Below are 21,164 nucleotides of genomic sequence, written 5' to 3'. Positions count from 1 at the left end.
AGAAAATCGTACCCAGGCCCTCTCCCCCGCCCTATCTGTAACACCACTCATTCAGCATGGCTCATTCATCTAACCTCTACATCTTTGGATTGTGGGAGGAAATCAGAGCACCCGGAGGAAACACATGCAGACACAGTGAAAATGTGCAAACTCCACACAGACAGTGACCTGAGGCTGGAATTGAACCTGGGTCCCTGACACTGTGAGGCAACAGAGCTAACCAATGTGCCACCATATTGTGATAGAACAGCGCTACATAAATTTCCTTCTATTATTTAGTAAAGGTTAAAGGATGTATTTTTCATTTTATCATCATGGATTTAATAAAATGATTTTGATAGTTGTAACAACAGAAAGCCAACAACCATGACCCATCTGAAATAATGTCGTGTGCATAATTTTCAATTTCCTAAGTTGTCTGGTGATTTTTATAATAAATGTGACTGCTGTATTGGAGCAAAGAGGGTGTGATAAAAACACTGCATAAAAATGCAGAAACATCTCCATTTCCATAATTTTCTCTATAGGATCACAGAATATATAACAATACTCTTCTGAACAGTCTCAGTGGGCACACTCTCCCTTCTGACTTTGGAAGTATTGGGTTTAAATCCTACTCCAGACACTTTGAACACTAAGTCTGGGCTGACATTTCAGTGATATGCTGAGGGATTTGTTTGCTATCAGAGTTTTGGACAAGATGTTATTCCAACACTCAGGTAGGTGTTAAGGATCACATGGCACTCTTTACAGAAGAGCCGGGGATTTTTCCTAGTGTCCTGGCGAATACTTATCCTTCAATCAATCTCCCTCTCTTCGTGGAGCGTCCCTGTTTTCCGAGACTTGTGAATCATAGATCTCCGCATCATTCTACCCCTCGTCATTTTTGCCATGATTGCTACGCTGGGGAAAGTGGGAAGGACGGGCTCTAAGAACTACCTCAGTCCATATGGAGACTGAACCTGCACCATTGGCAATCAATATTGTGCTGTTGCAGGATCTCGCTGTGTTCAAATTGGCGGTTGCATTTCCTGCTTTATAACATTTGATTTGATTTGGTTTATTATTGTCACGTGTATTTATTCTTGCACACTATACGGACAAAGCATACCATTCATAGAGCAGGAAAGGAGATGGTGCAAAATGTAGTGTTACAGTCATAACTAACGTGTAGAGAAAGGTCAACTTAACATAAGGTAGGCCCATTCAAAAGTCTGATGGTAGCAGGGAAGAAGCTGTTCTTGAGTCGCTTGGTACGTGATCTCAGACTTATTCCCAATGGAAGAAGGTGGCGGTGACTATGCTTCAAAAGCATTGTTTGTGGAAACATTATATAACTACAATTATTTTCTTCTTTCTATCAGTAAACAGCTTTGGCATGGGGATTGATACTTACTCCATATTGGGATTATTGCATCTGTACTAAAGTTGCAAACTTTCAAGAAAAAGAAAATAACTTTCTCCAGTTGATCAATGTACTTAACTACTGTTGACCTAATGTACATAGTAATTTTGTTCATTGACACAACCATTAGAACAAAGGATCCTCGTGGGTGCACCAAAATGTCTTCTGTCCATTAATGAACCCGAAACACATAATGTCTCAGGGAGCTAATTGTTAAATCATCTTAAGGAACAAATTTGCTACTTCAAGCATGAGGACTCGAAGTGTGTGCACCAAATCCCCACAGAACATGCTTTATATCATATCGATTACTTTTCTCTATGTTTGTAGAACATTTAGGCGGGAATCATGTTTAACAAAAAGTCAGATCCCAGTTACTGGTGTAAGCAATGGTGTGGGCAGCACAGTGGCACAGTGGTTAGCACTGCTGTCTCACAGCGCCAGGGACCCGGATTTAATTCCCAGCTTGGGTTATTGTCTGTGTGAACTCTGCACATTTTCCCCATGTCTGTATGGGTATCCTCTGGGTGTTTCGGTTTCCTCCCACAGTCCAAAAGGTGTGCTGGTAGGTGCATTAGCCATGCTAAATTCTCCCTCGGTGTACCCGAACAGGTGCCAGAATGTGGTGACTAGGGAATTTTCACAATAACTTCATTACAGTATTAATGTAAGCCTACTTGTGACACTAATAAATTGCATAAACTTAAATAAATCAAGTTAACATGGATGGGTGCTGGTCCCGAGTCTGGATAAGTGAGGAGGTTAGTAGCAGGAAGGTTATCCAGCTGCAAAAACAACCAAAAAAATCCAAAAGTGATGGTTAATATGAAGGTTATCAGCTAGCATTGTGGCAATCACAAGTTACATGGGGAAAAAAAGAGAAAGGAAAGGTGCTTGATACAAATTCATTCAGGTAAAGATGACTTTTCTTTCCATTACTATTTGCTATCAGAACAAATCAGTCTCTGTTTGCCATAACCTTTTATTTCTTTGCCACTGTGGGTAGCGTGATAACACAGTGGTTAGCACTGCTGCCTCATAGCGCCATGGACCCGGGTTCAACCTGGCCTTGGGTCACTGTAAGTGTGGAGTTTGCATGTTCTCCCTGTGTCTGGGTGGGTTTTCTCCGGGTGCTCCGGTTTCCTCCCACACTCCAAAGATGTACGGTTAGATTGATTGGCTGTGCTAAATTACAGTGTCAGGGAGATAAATATGCGGGGTTATGGGGATAGGGCCTGGATGGGATTGTTGTTGGTGCAGACTCAATGGGCCGAATGGCCTCTTTCTGCACTGTAGGGATTCTATGATTCTCAATGTTATGGTAATGATATGGAGCAGTATTTAATGGAGGCAATGGGCATCTTACTCACCGTTTGGAGAAGGAAAGGTTGGCTCTATTAAGTGCCACTCAAGCATTTACCAGGACAGCAGCAGGCCTTCCTGGGATCAAGAACCCCAGTTCCTTAGGCCTCACCCATTGAGTGCTACCAGGCAATCAGATGCCAGCAACTTTATTGAATGGTAGTGGTACAGGGCAGGTGGTGATTGCTACCAGTACCCACCCACCCAAGGTCTGGAATCAGTCCAAAAATGTGGGGGTTAGATGGATTGGCCATGCTAAATTGCTCCTGAGTATCAGGGGGACTAGCTAGGGTAAATACATAAGGATATAGGGATAGGGCTCCCACGGGATTGTGATCGGTGCAGACGCAACGGGCCAAATGGCCTCCTTCTGTGCTGTAGGATTCTATGATTCTATATCTCTATGATCATCACTGGATCCCAGACCACATGTGAAAGGGGAGGACTTCACGGGCCGGAAGTGGTGAGGGAGAGATTTAGAGGGTGCTGGCAGCAAGGATGAGCGTGAGGTTCTCAGCAGGCATCCACTTTCCTGATACTGGGTCCTTCAGTGAAGTACTTAGTTTCTCTCAATGACAATCCCATTTCCACCACCATCCTCCCATCACTGAGTGTCCAGCAGCAACCCCACATGCTTTTACCTCTCAAGCTCCCCTGCACAATAGGCCCACTGCCAGCAACTGGGTTCATATTGGCAGTGGCAGGATAAGGTCTTAAGTGGGCATTACTTAATCTCAATTGATGGTGGGGTAAGAAAGGACACTGCCTGCCATCTCCCAACTGATTAAATGCCTCCCATCACCAAATTTGTCATGGGGGAGGGCAGTAAACTCTACCAGCTGTTCCTATTGGTCGGTAATCATAATATTGGCTCCTTTGTCTCTACTTTAGGTTTCTACTGGAGTACTTAGTGTCTATTTAATGCTGTGCTGAGCCTATTTCCTCCTCCATAAAATTATGTGCCTCAATCTATTTCCTGCCTCTGCCCTTGTCTATTCTAATATTTTCCTGACCAGCCTTCTATCCTTCACAAACTCCAACACATGCAAAACTGTGCTCTTCATAACTTATCCGACACCAAACCCTGCTCATCAACTGCTGTTGTCCTTCTGGCCTTCAGTGACTTCCAGTTCCTCAATTCCTCTAATTTAAAATCTGGATCCTTGTTTTTAAATTCCTTCATGACCCTGCCTCTGCCGACCACACTTACGTCTGTTAGCCCTGCAAGTCCAACTAGAACTCTGTGCCTCTCTGATGACACTCACTTCCCGTGAGTTCTCCCCACCCATCATTTTCATCCCATCTGTTAGCGGAGTTTTCCAATGAGGTGGCAATTATACTCATTAAACCAATGTGATATTATAAAGGTAAAACTTTATTAAAAAGCAACAACCAATGGAAGAAATTATATTGATGGTCTCAGATACATAATATCCAGACCAGTCAAGTAAGTTCTAATGTTATCAGTAAAAAACCGGACAGTTATACATTTCTTAATCTGATTCTCCGCCTTACATTAGTTTAAAAGTAATTTCAATTAACGCCCATACATCAATGTAAATCTTTGTCAGATACTACAGCCAATTGCTTAGTGCTTTCTAGTATAACGGTTTGTCCATTCCAAACCGGACGTTACTCCCATCTTGGCTAAAGCTACCTCCTTGTTGCCTGGATACGGTAGGTACTACTATAAAGGTCAAATCGGAGGTTCCCACTGGCTCACTGCCAAGCTGAATAACATGTATTCTTGCATCCAGGGTCATGGCAAATCTATGTTTGGGCTGTGAATTGACCTATTCATATTGTTGCAAAATATGTTCACTCATTAAGATCTCCCAGATATGAAATTGCTAACTAATGGGTTCCCAGGCCTTTGGCTCCAAATTATTCAACTGTCCCATTATGCCTTTCAGTCGGTGCCTTGCATTGGCTAAAAGTATAATCGTAGTAAAATGGTTTGAAATACATTTAAAATATCAACTTGTGTGTCTTAAAATCATAGTTACTTGTTTTAATTCTCCCACTGCATTTACATATGGGTAAGTTATCGTTTCTCTTTCTATTGTTAGCTCTGTTAGTGACTATTCTGTCTAAATTAAGAGAAATCTAAAATAGTCACTCTCATCATCTTTGGTTGTTGTACTTTCGAATGAAGTCATAGTGTGTTGTAGCACAGAAAGAGGCCATTCGGCTTATCGTGTCTGTGCAGGCCATCAACAACCTATCTATTCAAATCCCTTTTCCAGCACTTGGTAAGTAGCCTGTATGCCACGGCATTTCAAGTGCTCATCTAAATGCTTCTTAAATGAGGTTTCCCACAGCTACCACCCTTTCAGGCAGTGAATTCCAGATTCTCACCACCCTCTGGATGAAAAGGTTTTTCCTCAAATCCCCTCTAGATCCCCTGCTCCTTACCTTAAAACTATATCCCCTCGGTTATTAACCCCTCTACTAAGGGGAAATGTTTATCCTTACCCTATCTATGTCTCTTATAATTTTGTACATCTCAATCAGGTCCCCCCACTCAGCCTTCTGTTAACTAAGGAAAACAACCCCAGCCTAACCAACATCTCTTCATAACTGAAACAATCCAGCCCAGGCAATACCTTGTGAAATAAAAGCAAATGACTGCAGAAGGTGGAATCTAAAACAAAAGCAGAAAATGCTGGAAAATCTCAGCAGGTTTGACAGCATCTGTGGAGAGAGAATAGAGCCAATGTTTTGAGTCTGGGTGGCTCTTTGTTAGAACCCCATCCTAGTATATTTCTCCTGCACTCTCTCTAATGCAATCACAAACATCCTCCTGCCCATTTCCTATGTTTCTCCATCTATCTTCCTTTGAAGTGCCTTCTCCATTTATCCAACCAAAAATTCAAAGCCTTAAAATTTATTTATTAGACACAAGTAGGCTTACATTAACACTGCAATGAAGTTACTGTGGAAATCCCATAGTTGCCACACTTTGGCACTTGTTCGGGTACACTGAAGGAGAATTTAGCATGGCCAATGCACCTAACCAGCATGTCTTTCAGACTGTGGGAGGGAATCAGAGGAAACCCACACAGAGGAGAACATGCAGACTCCGCACAGGCAGTCACCCAAGCCGGGAATCGAGCCCAGGTCCCTGGTGCTGTGTGCCACTTATCACTTTGACCAAATTTTGGTTCACCTCTTGGGTCAATTTTGTTTCGCCTGACTGCCCCTCTGCAGAGTGACTTGGGATGTTTAATTGACGAAATAGATTTATTTCTGCCTTCATGTTAGGTTAAATAATTTCCCAGGTCAGCAGATCCGGCCTTAACAACAGTGCTTCCAATCCTTAATCTTTCCAAAACACTTTAAGCCAACCATATAAGACTCATGTCTTTAATCACTATTCTGTTATCTATCTTCTTCCACACATAACTTTTATGCTCCAGTAAAATATCTCTGATCCTCACGTTAATGTAAATATTTAAGTTTATCGGCACTAGAGCATCACAGGTTCGTGTTTATTAATTTATTTCTTAGAGCTTTAACACATCACCTCTTTCACAGCTACGTTCAAGCTTTTCCTGTCCTCCGCTCATCTGTTTTTGTATTTTAATTACATTAATCTCTCGCTTACCCAAGTACACTTAGGCTTGGCCTTTCTCAGTTCTATTTTGTTTTTGCAAAAAAAAATCACCCCGATTCCAAGCGTCAACAAGAACAGGTTTTCATACACCAATTAAAACACTACTTAGGCCACATGCTACACTGTGCTGCATTCTGGTCACCACAATACAGGAAGGTTATGATGGCACTAGAGAGGGTGCAAGTGGAGATTAATGATTATATTTTGATTTGATTTGATTTATTGCTGTCACACGTATTGGTATGCAGTGAAAAGCATTGTTTCTTGCACGCGATACAGGCAAAACATACCATTCATAGAATATGGACGGCGGCGCGGGCTCGTTGGGCCGAAGGGCCTGTTTCCCGTGCTGTGTTGTTCTTTGTTCTTTTGTTCTTTGTATATAAGGGAGAAGGAAAAGAGTGGGTGCAGAATCTAGTGTTAAAGTCATGGCCAGGATATTGCCAGGAAAGGAATATTTTACATAAGAGGAAAGATCGGAAAAGGCTGGAAACTGTTTTCTTTGGGACAGAGGGGGTTGACGGGTGATTTTTTTTAATTGAGGTGTATAAAGTTATGAGGAGCCCTGATAGTATGGGCAAGAAAGACCAATTTCTTTTCATAGAGAGGTCAATTAAGCAGGGGATTTAGAATTAAAATAATGAACAGAAGGAGTATGACATTATGGCAGCACGGTAGCACAGTGGATAGCACTGCTGCTTCACAGCTCCAGGGACCTGGGTTCAATTCTGGCTTGGGTCACTCTCTGTGTGGAGTTTGCACATTCTCCTCGTGTCAGCGTGGCTTTCCCCTGGGTGCTCTGGTTTCCTCCCACAGTCCAAAGATGTGTGGGGTTAGGTTAATTGGTCATATTTAAAAAAAATACCCCTTAGATGCGCAGATTTGAGGGATTAGAAGGTAAAATACATGGGGGTAGGATCTGGGTGGGTTAGTGCAGATTCGATGGGTTGAATGGCCTCCTTCTGCACTGAAGGGTTTCTATGAGTAAAGGGGAGTTATGGAATTATTTTCTTTATTCATTGGGTGATGGGTGTCTGAGACAAATGGTCTGAAAGGATACTGGAGACAGTAAACCTTATCACATTTAAAAAGAACTTGCAAATACACTTAGGAACAAAAGAACGTAGGAATTAAGAGCAGAAGTAGGCAAATTCAGCCCTTCTATCCTGCTCTGCCACTCAATCAGATCGTGATTGATTTCTCCCTGCTCTCAAATCCACCTCCCTACCTGTTCCCCATTTCCCTTTAACCCAATTTTTTATATGAGAAATATATCTATCTCCTTCTTGAAACCATTTAATGATTCAGAGTCCACCACAGCATGGAGCAGTGAATTCCACAAATTCAACACCTTCTGGGAAAAATAGTTCCTCTTCATCTCAGTTTTAAATTACTACCTCTTAATCTATACCTGTAACCTCTTGTTCTAGATTGACCCATAAGATGAAACATTTGGTTTATGTTTTCTCTATCAATCACTTTTAGAATTTTATATACCTTGATCAGATCCCCTCTCGTCTATCTAAACTCCTATGAGTATAAATCCAAATTATTTAATGTCTCCTCGTACATCGACCTTTTCATCCCCGGAAACAATCTGTGAACCTCCTCTGAACTGTCTCCAATGCCACCACATCCTTCTGGCAATAAGGAGGCCAAAACTGGACACAATACTCCACTACTTGAAAGAGGTTTAGCCTACATAGACCAAAGGGGGGATTGAGTTGAGTTCAGCTGAGGGCTGGGCCAAATGGCCTCCGGCTCTGTCATAAATTCCTGTGGGATGTGATTGCCCCGTCATGTTGTTATGTACTGCACGCTTCTTGCAACAGCAATCGTCTCTATCTCCGTTCCATTAGAACAAAATTCACATCCCTTCCTGTTCCTCTTGATGTGTTCTCCAACCACGTGTAAATCTGAAGAGGATCCGATGCACTGCAAATACTAACAGTCAGCTGAGCTCAAAGTCTGATTTATACCTATCTGCTCTCCCTACATTTCACTCACCTCTGTTCTGATGAGAAGTGCAGGACACTCTTTATTTTTAATTTATTTTGCTCTCTGCCCAGCCGCACATGGGCATTCAACAAGGTCTTCAGAGTCATTAGCAAGATCATGACAGAACAGTTTTTAACCTATAAAAATAGATTTTAGGTTAAGCGTATTTCACTAGCTGTGCCAATTGTTGCATATATAAGTGTTTAATTAATTGGCACAAGTTCCGTAGAGGCTAGTTGATTTTTCTTTCTGCTTTTGGTTTGTTTGACGCTGATTGTCTTTGTACAGTTGGATAGCAGCTACCTTGGGAAGGTTAATGCGGATATTGAGTGAAAAAACACACACACTGCAGTTGGGGGAGAGGCAGTGACCCTTAGTGAGGGTAGTGTTGGCCTGGGGACAGCAGTGGAATGTGTCAGAGGAGGTCGCAGTCACATCTGATTAGGATCAGCCGTTTTCTAGTTGCATATTTATTCTGTGGGATTGAATAATTTCACAGCTCAGCGACGCTATAATTCATTGCTGTGCTTCTCCACTTAATTTTTTGATCTACTGGGTCTGGCCCAGAGTGCACGCCAAGCAGAAAGGGGTGGCCTGCCCTCTGGCGTAACAGTAATTTGTTGCCTTGGAGGGTAGCGGGACTATGAGGTCTCCCTCTCATTTCCCCACTGATTTTTCAGGTTAACAGTTGAAGACTGTATTGAAGCAAGTATGTAAGATTGGGGCTGGTGCTGGTGGTGGCAGAGTTAGGGGAAGCCAAAAGTGGAAGATGAGTTAACCTGTGCTGCTGTACGTATCTCCAGTGGCCACTTCAGAAAGCCATTAGCAGACACTAACGATGGGCAAAAACCTTCAATATTTCCTAGCCCACAGGGATACTGCTTGTAAAAGGAAAATCCAGCAAGCAAAATGAAATCATTGACCATAGAATCCCTACAGTGCAGAAGGAGGCCATTCAGCCCATCAAGTCTGCACCGACCACAATCCTACCCTGGCCCTATCCCTGTAACCCCATATATTTACCCTGCTAATCCCCCTGATATTAAGGGGCAATTTAGCATGGCCAATCCACCTAACCCACACATCTTTGGACTGAGGGAAGAAACTGGAGCACCCGGAGGAAACTCACGCACACATGGCGTGATCAGGCAAACTCCAGAGAGACAGTGACCCGAGGCTGGAATTGAACCCAGGTCCCTGGCACTGAGGCAGCAGTGCTAACCACTGTGCCACCATGCCGCCCTTCTTACATCCCCCAGTCGGTTTTGGTTGTGGAAGCCAATTACTTGACCACAGCAACACCGATTAGCATTTGAGCTGCAGCCTCAACATAGACAAACATTGCAAGGCATTTACAGAATTATTATCAAAGAAAATTTGACACCAAGCTACATATTAGGACAGGTGACCAAAGGTTTGCTGGAGGAGTAAGGGGGATCTAGAAGGGGGCATAGTTTTATGATTAAGGCAGGAGATTCAGAGGTGATGTGAGGAACACAAATATTTCCTCAGAGGGTGGTGGGAATCTGGAATGTACTGCCCTGAGGAAATATTGGAGGGTGGAAACCTTACAGCTTTTAAAATTCATTTGGATGAATACTTGAAATTTCATAACATTCAAGGATATGGGACAAGTGCAGGAAAATGGGGTTGTCGCATCTTTAGTAGTAGTCATTGTTGGTGTGGATTCGATGGGCCAAAGGACCTTTTCACTGCTTTCTGACTCAATGGCCAGAATTTTACCAGCATGCCTTCCCAGATTCTGGAAGTGGGCAAGACTCGGATAATGGCATCTCCTTTGGCCTCAGGCGGGATCACACGAACCTTGGGTGGATGTGCCGGTAAAATTCCACAACGTAACTATGACTCAATGAGAAGCCGAGAAACAGTGTGGTTAATGGAGTGAATTCCAGTGAAGAGGGTCTTTGCAGCTAAAGGTACAGTTGCCGACGGTGGAGCAATGGAAATGCGGGATGCTATACGGAACCAACATTGGGAGAATGGAGGGATGTCGGGAAGGGTAGCTGTAGAGCTGGAGGAGGTTGCAGTGATGGAGTGAGTTTTAGGAGGGCTAACATGATGACATTTGAAAATGAGAATGTGAATTTTGAAACTGAGATGTTTGTTGTTGGACTGAGAGCCAGTATAGTTCAGCAAGGTGATGGAAAAACAAGGCCCGGGATGAATTAGAACACATGCAGCAAAGGTTTGGATGAGCTCAAATTCACAAAGAGCGCATGATGAGAGGTTGGCTAGAATATGAATAATGTCACGGCCAAGCATGATTCTGCCTGAACCAACATTCAACAAATCAATGATATAAAGGAAAAGCATTGGCTTAGAAATCATTGCAATGCAGAAAGAGGCCATTTGGCCCATAAAGTCTGCAACAGCAACAATCCCACCCAGTTCCTATCCCCATAACGCCACATATTTACCCTGCTAATCCCCCTGACACTAAGGGGCAACTTACTATGGCCAATCAACCTAACCTACACATCACTGGACCATGGGAGGAAACCAGAGCATCCAGAGGAAACCTACATAGATACAGGGAAAACATGCAAACTCCACACAGATATTGGCCCGAGGCCAGAATCGAAGCTGGGTCCCTGGCGCTATGAGGCAGAAATGTTAACCACTGTGCCACTGTGCTGCCTTTTTTTCCCTTATCCCTGAGTCCAAATGCCAAGTAGAGGACGCCAATCACCGCTGGGATTGACTAAGAGAACACAAGCTGTAAGCAAACCTGGAACATAACAGTTTAGGTCCCCTTTTTAGAGAAGGTTGTTGGAGGCAGATGAAGGAAGGTTCACTGACTTGATACCTTGTTTGTCTTCTGAGGAAAAGTTGAGCAGATTGGGCCTATATGCATTGGATTTATAAAGATTGAGAGGTGATTGAATTGAAATGCATTAAATTCTGAGGCAGCTCTACAGGGTAGATGTAAAGAGGATATTTTCTCTTGTGAGGGGAACCTTAATTTAGGGGACACTATCTCAGAATGAGAGGTCTCTCTTTTAAGGAGATGAGGAGAATTTCTTCTCTTGCGGTTCTGTCGATCTTTGGAATTTTCAATCCCCAGATTGAGAGAATGGGGGAATGGATCATTTAAAGGCTTAGCTCAGTTGGCTGGACAACTGGTTCATGATGCAAAGTGATGCCAACAGTGTGTTTTAATTCTTGTGCTGGCTGAGGTAAATCATGAAGGTCCATCCTCTCAACCTTGCCTGAGGTGTGGTGACCCTCAGGTTAAATCGCCATGAGTTAGCTCTTCCCCTCGAAGCCTATGATCATGTGGGACTACGGTGATTTTATGTTTATTGGCTACGAATCTCCTTGGCGCTTTGGCTTCTCCCTCATCTAAATGTTGACAGGACACAGCCCCCATTACGTGCATTCTTGTTTCTGCTGCAGTTATGGCGAATTTGCAACACTACAGCAGCAATGTTTTTTGAGGAGAATCCCAACAGCCTTCCATATTTTACATCTGACAGGATTCGGCCATAAACACTATCAATTATGTAGCGAAGATAACGGCATTACTATTGTCCTTAACAGGTTGATTCTTCAGCTGTTCCCTCATGCACCTGTTCTATTTATTTCAACTGAAATAACGTCCCTCAATCGAGGGGGAGAGTTGATTAAATTTCTAACACAATTGACTGAAAACTGTATTAATGATTTTTGCAAACTGCACTTCTTACCAGGATAAGAGCATCATCTATCGTACTGGCACTTGTGAACAGAATGACTTGCCTGCCACCTCATCATGCTTTTCACCCACCAGTACTTGTAATGACACTCTTATCCTAGTATTAGCATACAGAATATCACCCATTACTGTGCATTACTGACTTCAGTCAGGCAAAGGACTCATTACTCTCTTGTGCCTGCTACGTTTTTTTATGTATTCATGAAAAATCTTCCATTACACGTCGTGACTGACTCCCTGCAGTGTTCTTGTTTATTTTTTGAGGTGACCAACGCACAGCAGCATCCAACCTATACTGCCTTTAAACTGGCCTGACCTCAACTCGATGGTCATTTACATGGGGGTGACATGGTGCCACAGCGGTTAGCACTGCTGCCTCACAGTGCCAGGGGTCACTAGCTGTGCAGAGTCTGCATGTTCTCCCCGTGTCTGCATGGGCTTCCTCCGGGTGCTCCAGTTTCCTCCCACAGTCTGAAAGACATGCTGGTTAGGCACATTGGCCAGGCTAATTCTCCCTCCAACAAGTGTGGGGACTAGGGGATTTTCACAGTCACTTCATTGCAGTGTTAATATAAGCTTACTTGCGACACTAATAAACTTTAAACTTAAAAAAAATGTTCCTGTCCCAGCCACAGAGATACCTGCTAGTGTCAGTGTTGGAAAATCTCACCCAAAATCATGATCAAGTTTGTTGAGATGACAGAATTGATATTAGGGCATGGTAGCATTGTTGATTTGATTTGATTTATTATTGTCACATGTATTAGTATACAGTGATAAGTATTGTTTCTTGCATGCTGTACAAAGCATACTGTATATGGAGAGGGTGCAGAATGTAGTGTTACAGTCATAGCTAGGGTGTAGATAAAGATCAGCTTAATATAAGGAAGGTTCATTCAAAAGTCTGATGGCAGCAGGGAAGAAGCTGTTTTTGACTCGGTTGGTACGTGAACTCAGCTCCACTTACCTGCCTGCTCACCTTACTGTTCAAAAATCTATCTGTTGTTGCCTTAAAAACATTCAATGAAGTAGCCTCAACTGCTTCATTGGTGAGGGAATTCCATAGATTCACAATCCTTTGTGTGAAGAAGTTCCTCCTCAACTCAGTACTAAATCTGCTTCCCCTTATTTTGAGGCTATACCCCCTCATTCTAGTTTCACCCCCCCAAGTAGAAACACCCGCTCTGCTTCTATCTTACCTATTTCCATCACAATCTTATATGTTTCTATAAGATCTCCCCCATCCTTCTAAATTCCAATGAGTATAGTCCCAGTCTCCTCAGTCTCTCTTCATAAACCAACCCTCTCAACTCCAGAATTGATGAGTGAATCTCCTCCGCACCCAGTGCCAGTATATCTTTTTTCAAGTAAGGAGCCCAAAACTGTACCAGTAACCAAACTGTATACAATTTTGTGGCTGGAGTTACATTTAGGCAGAAACTTCATTATACATGATTGTAAGGTGCAGAAAAGCAACTCAGCAAGATTAGTTCAATAGCTTCTCCCTCCTTTGCAACCTATACTATGCAGCAGAACAAAAATCAACAGTGTTATGGGGACACCATCATCTCTCCAAATTTTAAAGTTTATTTATTAGTGTCACAAAGAGCATTACATTAACACTACAATGCGAAAATCCTCCAGTTGTCAGACACTCGGGTGCCAGTTCGGGTACACTGAGGGAAAATTTAGCACGGCCAATACACCCAACCAGCATGTCCTTCCAACTGTGGGAGGAAACTGGAGCACCTGGAGGAAACCCACGTAGTCATGGAGAGAACACGCAGACTCCACACAAATAGTGACCCAACTGAACCTGGTTCCTAGGCGTTGTGAGGCAGCAGTGCTAACCACTGTGCCACCATGCCATTGGTATCATACATTGATATATTTATTACAAAATGAAAAGAAGTTGCAATGAGCTTTGCACCGACAGTGACCCAAGCCGGAAATCAAACCCAGGTTCCTGGTGCTGTAAGGTAGTAATGCTAAACACTGCTGCCACCATGCTGGAACTCTCTACCGAACATCATTGTAGGACTGGCCCTCCTCCGGCAACACATCATAAGTACCTCGTATTCAGAGCAACCCCTGGGAAGGGGAACCTAAAATTCAATTCTGCATCCACAGCGGCTTAGCAGAAAAAGAAGCCTCTAAGCAAGCGAAATGTAGAAGGGGAAAATGGTAACTTGAAAGAAAAGTTATTCAGGAGAGGGGATTGTTCTGATACGCTGGTGTAGTCACATTAGTCAGGATAATGTAGGAGATCTGCATTGCGCAGGTTTTCTGCTTAATGCTGTAGCCGGTTGGTGTCTCACCATTCTTTTCACCCACCAGTGCCTGTAATGACACTATCGCAGTAAGAAATAGTTTCCGCATGCATTAACATATAGAATGTGTTAACATTTTGCATTGCTTACCATCCTCATTCTTCATGTTATGAGTAAGATACAGGCAAAATAAAGAAAAATACATTTATATGGATGCAGTTTTTGATATAGCGAATTCCACTTATAAAATCATCGCTAGTTATACAAAGCCATGGATGCTAATTTATGTGTGACAAAAATGAAAATATTTTGCCTGATAATTTACCAATAAAATATGCCAGTTATATGTGATTGCATTTCTTATTTAACAGTGTTGTGATCAGCCTTGAATCAACTCACTGGATGAGCTAAGTCTGCCGATACCGCCTGTGTTCATTTTTAACCAGCAATATGCAGAGTTACTGAGTAGCTACATCTAAAATTGGGGAGAATGAGAGAAGAATACCAATATGGTGGTGAGGCCACATTGAGAATATTGTGTGCCGTTTTGGCCTCCTTTTCTGAAGAAGGATGTTCTTGCTCTCAAGGGAGTGCAGCGAAGGTTTGCAAGGCTGATTCTGGGGATGGCGGGACTGAGGTATAAGGAGAGATTGACGAGGTTAAGGTTGTTTTTGCTGGAGCTCAAATGAATGAGGGGGGAATCTCATCTCTAACGGGAATAGGGTAAATGCAGGGAGCAAGGGTGTAGCCAGGTTCTAAAGTTAGGGGGAGCGAGCACATAAAAAATGCGCCACGGCCCACACCAAATAATAGTAAATTCATTGTGATTGGTGACTGCGTTACAGCAGCACACAGCAATTGGCTGCTGCAGATGCCAATCACATTGTGGGTGGGTGTTGCGCTGAGCACATCGCTCTACGATTGGTCTGAATTGCCGCAGTCATTGTTCTTGCTCATTTCAGATGGATGGAGCTTACTGATTGGATAAAGCAGCTGCCACTCAGTCAATGCAGAGTGGCAATTGGATAACAGATGTCTCAATTGCTGATTTGTTTAATGAACTGTCGGTCACAGGAGGGTGGCTCTGATTGGACAATAGGCCGTTAAAGAGGGTGGGGATTCCCCTGGGTCTATCAGACACCGGGCGGAGTGACAACAAATGTCCGGCCAGTGGCTTTGGTTCCCATGCCTGGGTCCTGAGGCAGCAGCGGGGTTCCGGATGGGAGAAAGGTTTCAGCAGCGGGAATCCCGTCCCACTTGGCTGTCAATCTGCAGCTCAGTGTTTTCAATGGCAGCTTCCTGTGTAAAAATGTCACTCCCAGCAGTGGCGGCACTGCAAATGTTGAAAAGGCACCGCTTTTGAAGAACGTGCTCAGGGGAAGCGGTCGGTCCCCCTGCTCCCCCTCTAGCTATGGAACTTGCAGGGAGGATGTTCCCGATGGTGGGGGTGTCCAGAACTAGAGGTCACAGTCTGAGGATGTAGTGTAGACCATTTAGGACGGAGGTGAGGAGACATTTTTTCACCCAAAGAGTGGTGAGCCTGTGGACTTTATTACCACAGGACGTAATTGATGCCAAAACATTGAATGTATTCAAGAGGCTGCTAGATATAGTGCTTGGGGCGAATGGGATCAAAGATTATGGGGAGAAAGCAGGATTAGGCTATTGAGTTGGATGATCAGCCATAATTGTGATGAATGGCGGAATAGGCTCGAGGGGCCAAATGGCCTTTTATCATTCCTATCTTCTATGTTTGTATGTTCATAGGAAACTTGAGCATAGAAAACTACTTGTAAACATCTTAAAGAAATGGAGCGAGCGAAGCAGGAGAGAAAAATTATTTTTAAATTATGTCTTTTAGACCTCTGATGATCTGCCATTGAAGCTGACGCTTGAAGAGATGGTGATACTTCAAGCTTTCACCACCTAGTTATAGAAATGGGAAAACGTTCAGCCAAAGAAGCCCCTACTCTTTCAAGGATCAATCACACTCACCCAACATCCTCATCGCATTTTTCAATCCCTTCTCTCTTCAGGAACAATTTATTTGACTCCCGTTTCCGCTGTGTGCTGTGTTAGCCTTTCCTGGTGAGCGATGAATATATTGCCTAGTAGAATGGAAAGCATTCTGAAATGGAAAGCCAATCCATCAAGCTTTGTCCGTCTACAGAAGAACAGATTTTCTAGTCATTATCACATTGCTGTTGGCAGGAGATTGCTGTGTGCAAATTGGTTACCTAATTAACGAAATTACCGCAGTACTTATTGCCTTTGGTGTGCACTGAGACATCCATAGGTTGTGAAGGGTGCTTTATAAATGCAGTGTTCTTTTTTTTTCTGTTACAACAGGCATTTGGGACACACGTGTCAGTGTTACGGCAATATTGAATCGGGCTGTGTTGTGTTTTGGAGATGTACTATGAGGAAGCACAGAGGTTAAAAACAGCAGAGCTTTATTTACTGTGCTTACACTTATATGACTGCTTCTTCTCTCTTTGCTTCTTCTGCTAAAATCCACACGTCACCTCTGGGGAACATGTCATTACAACAGAACTTCACCAGAGCCAATAAGAATCAATGCAAAAATGTAACAGGCTGGTTACATATCCAGAATGTCTGACACTTGCTTACCAAAGTGAACCTTCTTTGGATAGTTTAAATTTGGGATGTATTCTCACATCAGACATGAAGGAGAGACTACAAGAATACTCTGAAAGCCGTGTTTGGGATCTTTGATAGTGAACCCATTTCCTAGGAAAAGCCTGCCCTGGATTGCTGCAAAGAAATATAAAATGGTAAGGCCTCCATCGAAAGCAAGTGCATATCAGAGGCAGAGAGAAAACGTAAGGTGAGGAAATCCCAAACCAGCAGTTCACTCAAAACTGTGGCATGCTGCCGTATATACAGCAAGATCTTTTGGGCACAGTTTGGACTTGGCAGTTACCTAGGTACCCATCAGAACTCTGAGCTCTGATGAAGGGTCATCCAGGCTTGAAACATTGGGTGGGATTTTATGGCCTTGCTTGAACAAGACCAGAAGTTCCCGCCTGAGGTCAGTGAATATTTCCATCGTCCGCCCCTCATCCGCTCCGATTCTGTGGTGGGCGGGACAGTAAAATTCTGGCAGTTGGCTCTATTCTCTCTCTACAGATGCTGTCAGACCTGCTGAGATCTTCCACATTTCCTGTTTTTGTTTCAGATTTGTAAGTACCTCAGATGATGGACATAGTCATTTGTGCCTCAAAGGACAAACAAAACAGTATCAGAAATATTTCTGTTTTCCAGCCCTACTTTTTCTATAAAGATATAATGCAGATTCATATATGCAATATATATCCTTTTTTACAAACAATAGTAGCAGACACACTTGAAATACAACATTCAAGGGTGTGGGACAAGTGCAGGAAAATGGGATTAGCGTGCCTTTAATGGTAGTTATTGTCGGTGCGCATTCAATGGGCTAAAGGGCCCTTTCTGTGCTATATGACTATGGCTATCAAAAGGAGTTTTTACACTTGATAATTACCTATTCCGATTGCTGCATGCTTAATTGCTGTGGCCATTGAACCTCATTCTTGTGCCAAAATGGAAGAATAAGATTGGTGTTCCGATGGCTCACATCGTATCCCACCACGTCTGAGCCTTACAAATGGAAAAGCTGTCAGGCTGAGCGGCTAATCTGTGCTGAGTTTGCTGATTGAAGGCCAGACTTAAGACCATTAGACATAGAAGCAGAATTAGGCCACTTGGCCCATCGAGTCTGCTCCGCCATTCAATCATGCTTGATATTTTTCTCATCCCCATTCTCCTGCCTTTCCCCCTTAACCCCTGATCTCTTATTAATCAAGAACCTACCTATCTCTGTCTTAAAGACACTCAATGATCTGGCCTGCACAGCCTTCTGAGGCAAAGAGTTCCACAGATTCATCACTCTCTGGCTGAAGGAATTCCTCCTCATCTCAGGTTTAAAGGATCATCCCTTTAGTCTGAAGTTGTGCATGGGAGGGGTCTTTTGAGTATGACAAGGGAAATCATGTCTGGTTTCTGTTTTTATCTCATTGCTGACACCACCCCTTCTAGAATTGCATATGTGTGGATGCTGGGGTGGGGCAGGACATCATGTGACCATAGCTGACCAGAACTCGCTGCGAAGAATCACATATGAACAATGTGAAGATGCCAAAAAAAAGGATTTCCTGTGGAACTGTACATCAGCAGAACATTCAAACACTTTTCATTTGTAGTTAACTACAAGGTCAACTACAAGAAGGCACAGGTTCAAGGTGAGGGGGGGAGCTTAAGGGAGATGTGCAGGGGAAACTTTTCACACAGAGAGTGGTGGGCGCCTGGAACACACTACCAGAGGGGTTAGTGGAAGCAGGCACATTAGCAACATTTAAGAGGTATTTGGATGGGTACAAGAATAGGAAGTGAATAGAGGGATATGACCAAGTAAGGGCAGTAGGTTTTTTTTAAAATTTAGTTAGGGTATCATGATTGGCACAGGCTGGAGGGCCAAAAGGCCTGTTCCTGGGCCTTACTTTTCTTTATTCTTTGTGCTATGCTGTTTTATTTGGAGGAGGAAAGCAAACTGGGGTGGTGGGGGTAGGTGGGAGGGGGTGGTGGGGATGGTGATAAAGCTTCATCCTCATGTCGACCTGGGGTGAGGAATGTGAGGAGATCAAGAATTGATCCGACAAACATTGTAGGAATTTCACGCACCTGCTGAAGCTAGCTTCCACTTGGTTATACTCCACCATGTACCAGCAATAATGCTGAATACTTATTTCAGTCTCAAAATTGGACATTCCTAATTCAAAATAATGTAAATATATGATGTTCATAGAAGGGAGCAAATATAAAAATATAGGATAAGCTAAGTCAATATTTGAGAACACATGAAATCAAGCCAACCATAGATAGTATTTGAAAAGACAAAGCCCTGAGGAGTGAAATGAATATCTGTGGCCTGTGTTGAATATGCTTCTCAATATATCTCCCAGTATTTCAAGCAAATATGAAGTTGAAGCAAGTCTCAACTTTAAAATAGTAGGGAGAAATATTTTTTAAAGATACTCCAAAAATAATAATTTTTAAACAACTAAAATCCTGTGTATAATAAATGTAAAATTTCATAGAAATTACAACATGGAGTTGCTTTTGGCTATATTGGGTTTTACTCTCCACATTAGTAATAGTCCCAGTGCCACTCACCCAATCTTGTTCCATATCTCTTTATTATTCTTCCTTTCATTCACCTACCTAACCTATTCTTCAATCATTAACTCCGGCAATGTGATTAGCAGCCTCACATCCCTCTGTTTTTGTAATCTTTCATAACTTTTAGTAGCTTCATCATATTACTGAATATTCTCCTCAGTTCTGACAAAAACAATTCTGATTTTTCCAAGTCTTTTTTTCACACATTTATTGGAGGGTCAATCCAGTCAATCTGTACTGCGCCTTTTCTATTGCGTTAGGGTTCCACTGTGTCCGAAGTCCAACCATCTTCAGCTGTGACATCAATTACCTTCCTTCCATCATAAGGCCTGAAATGGGGATGTTTGTCGATGACTGTACAATGTTCAGTGCCATTCATTGCTCATCAGATACTGAAATAGCCCATGTCCACATGCAACAAGAATGGGATAATATCCAGGCTTGGGCTGACAAGTACGAGGAAATGGCCATCTCCAACAAGAGATGGTGGCACGGTGACACAGTGGTTAGTACTGCTGCCTCACAGCGCTAGAAGACCTGGGTTCGATTCCCAGCTTGGATCACCGTCTGTGTGGAGTTTCCACGTTCTCCCCGTGTAACTGCGTGGGTTTGCTTTGGGTGCTCTGGTTTCCTCCCACAGTTTGAAAGACATACTGGTTAGGTGCATTGACCCGCAGTGTGGAATTTCACAATAACTTCATTGCAGTGTTAATGTAAGTCTTACTTGTGACTAATAAATAAATAAACTCTACCTTAAGAGATAACCTAACATCACCCTTGACATTCAATAGCATTACCATTGCTGAATCCCCCACTATCAATGTCTTGGGGGTTACTATTGACCAGAAACTGAACTGGACTAGCTATGTAAATACTGTGGCTACAAGAGCAGGCCAGAGGCTAGGAGTCCTGGGGTGAGTAATTCCCCTCCTGACTCCCAAAGCCTGTCTACCATCTACAAGGCATAATTCAAGAATTTGATGGAATACTCTCCACTTGTCTGGAAGAACGTAACTTCAACGGCGCTCAAGAAACTCAACACCTTCTGGGACAAAGCAACCCCTTTGATTGGCATCTCTTCCACAAATATCTACCACTCTCTCCAGCACTGACAAACAGTGGCAGCAGTGTGTACATCAAAAAAATACACTGAAGCAACTCACCAAGGATCCTAACACAATTTCATTATGTCAGCAGTTTTGGAAGCCTGTTTGCTGACCTCAACAGGCTGTCCCCATCACACAAACCAGCCTCCCATCCACTGACTCTGCCTACACTTTCCACTGCCTTGGCAAAGCAGCCAGCATAATTAAGGACCCCATGCACCCTGGGCATTCTCTTTTCCACCTTCTTCTGTCGGGAAAAAGATACAAAAGTCTGAGGTCACGTACCAACTGACTCAAGAACAGCTCCTTCCCTGCTGCTTTCAAAGTTTTGAATGGACCTACCTTGCACTGTTAATCTTTCTCTGCACCCTAGCTATGACTGTAACATTACATTTTGCACTCTCTCCTTTCATTCTCTATGAATGTTATGCTTTGTCTGTATAGCGCGCAAGAAACAATACTTTTCACTGTA

The sequence above is a fragment of the Carcharhinus amblyrhynchos genome, chromosome 14 (assembly GCF_965287045.1).
Source record: "Carcharhinus amblyrhynchos chromosome 14, sCarAmb.v2.hapA, whole genome shotgun sequence".
Taxonomy (NCBI): domain Eukaryota; kingdom Metazoa; phylum Chordata; class Chondrichthyes; order Carcharhiniformes; family Carcharhinidae; genus Carcharhinus; species Carcharhinus amblyrhynchos.
This window is presented reverse-complemented; position numbering follows the sequence as displayed.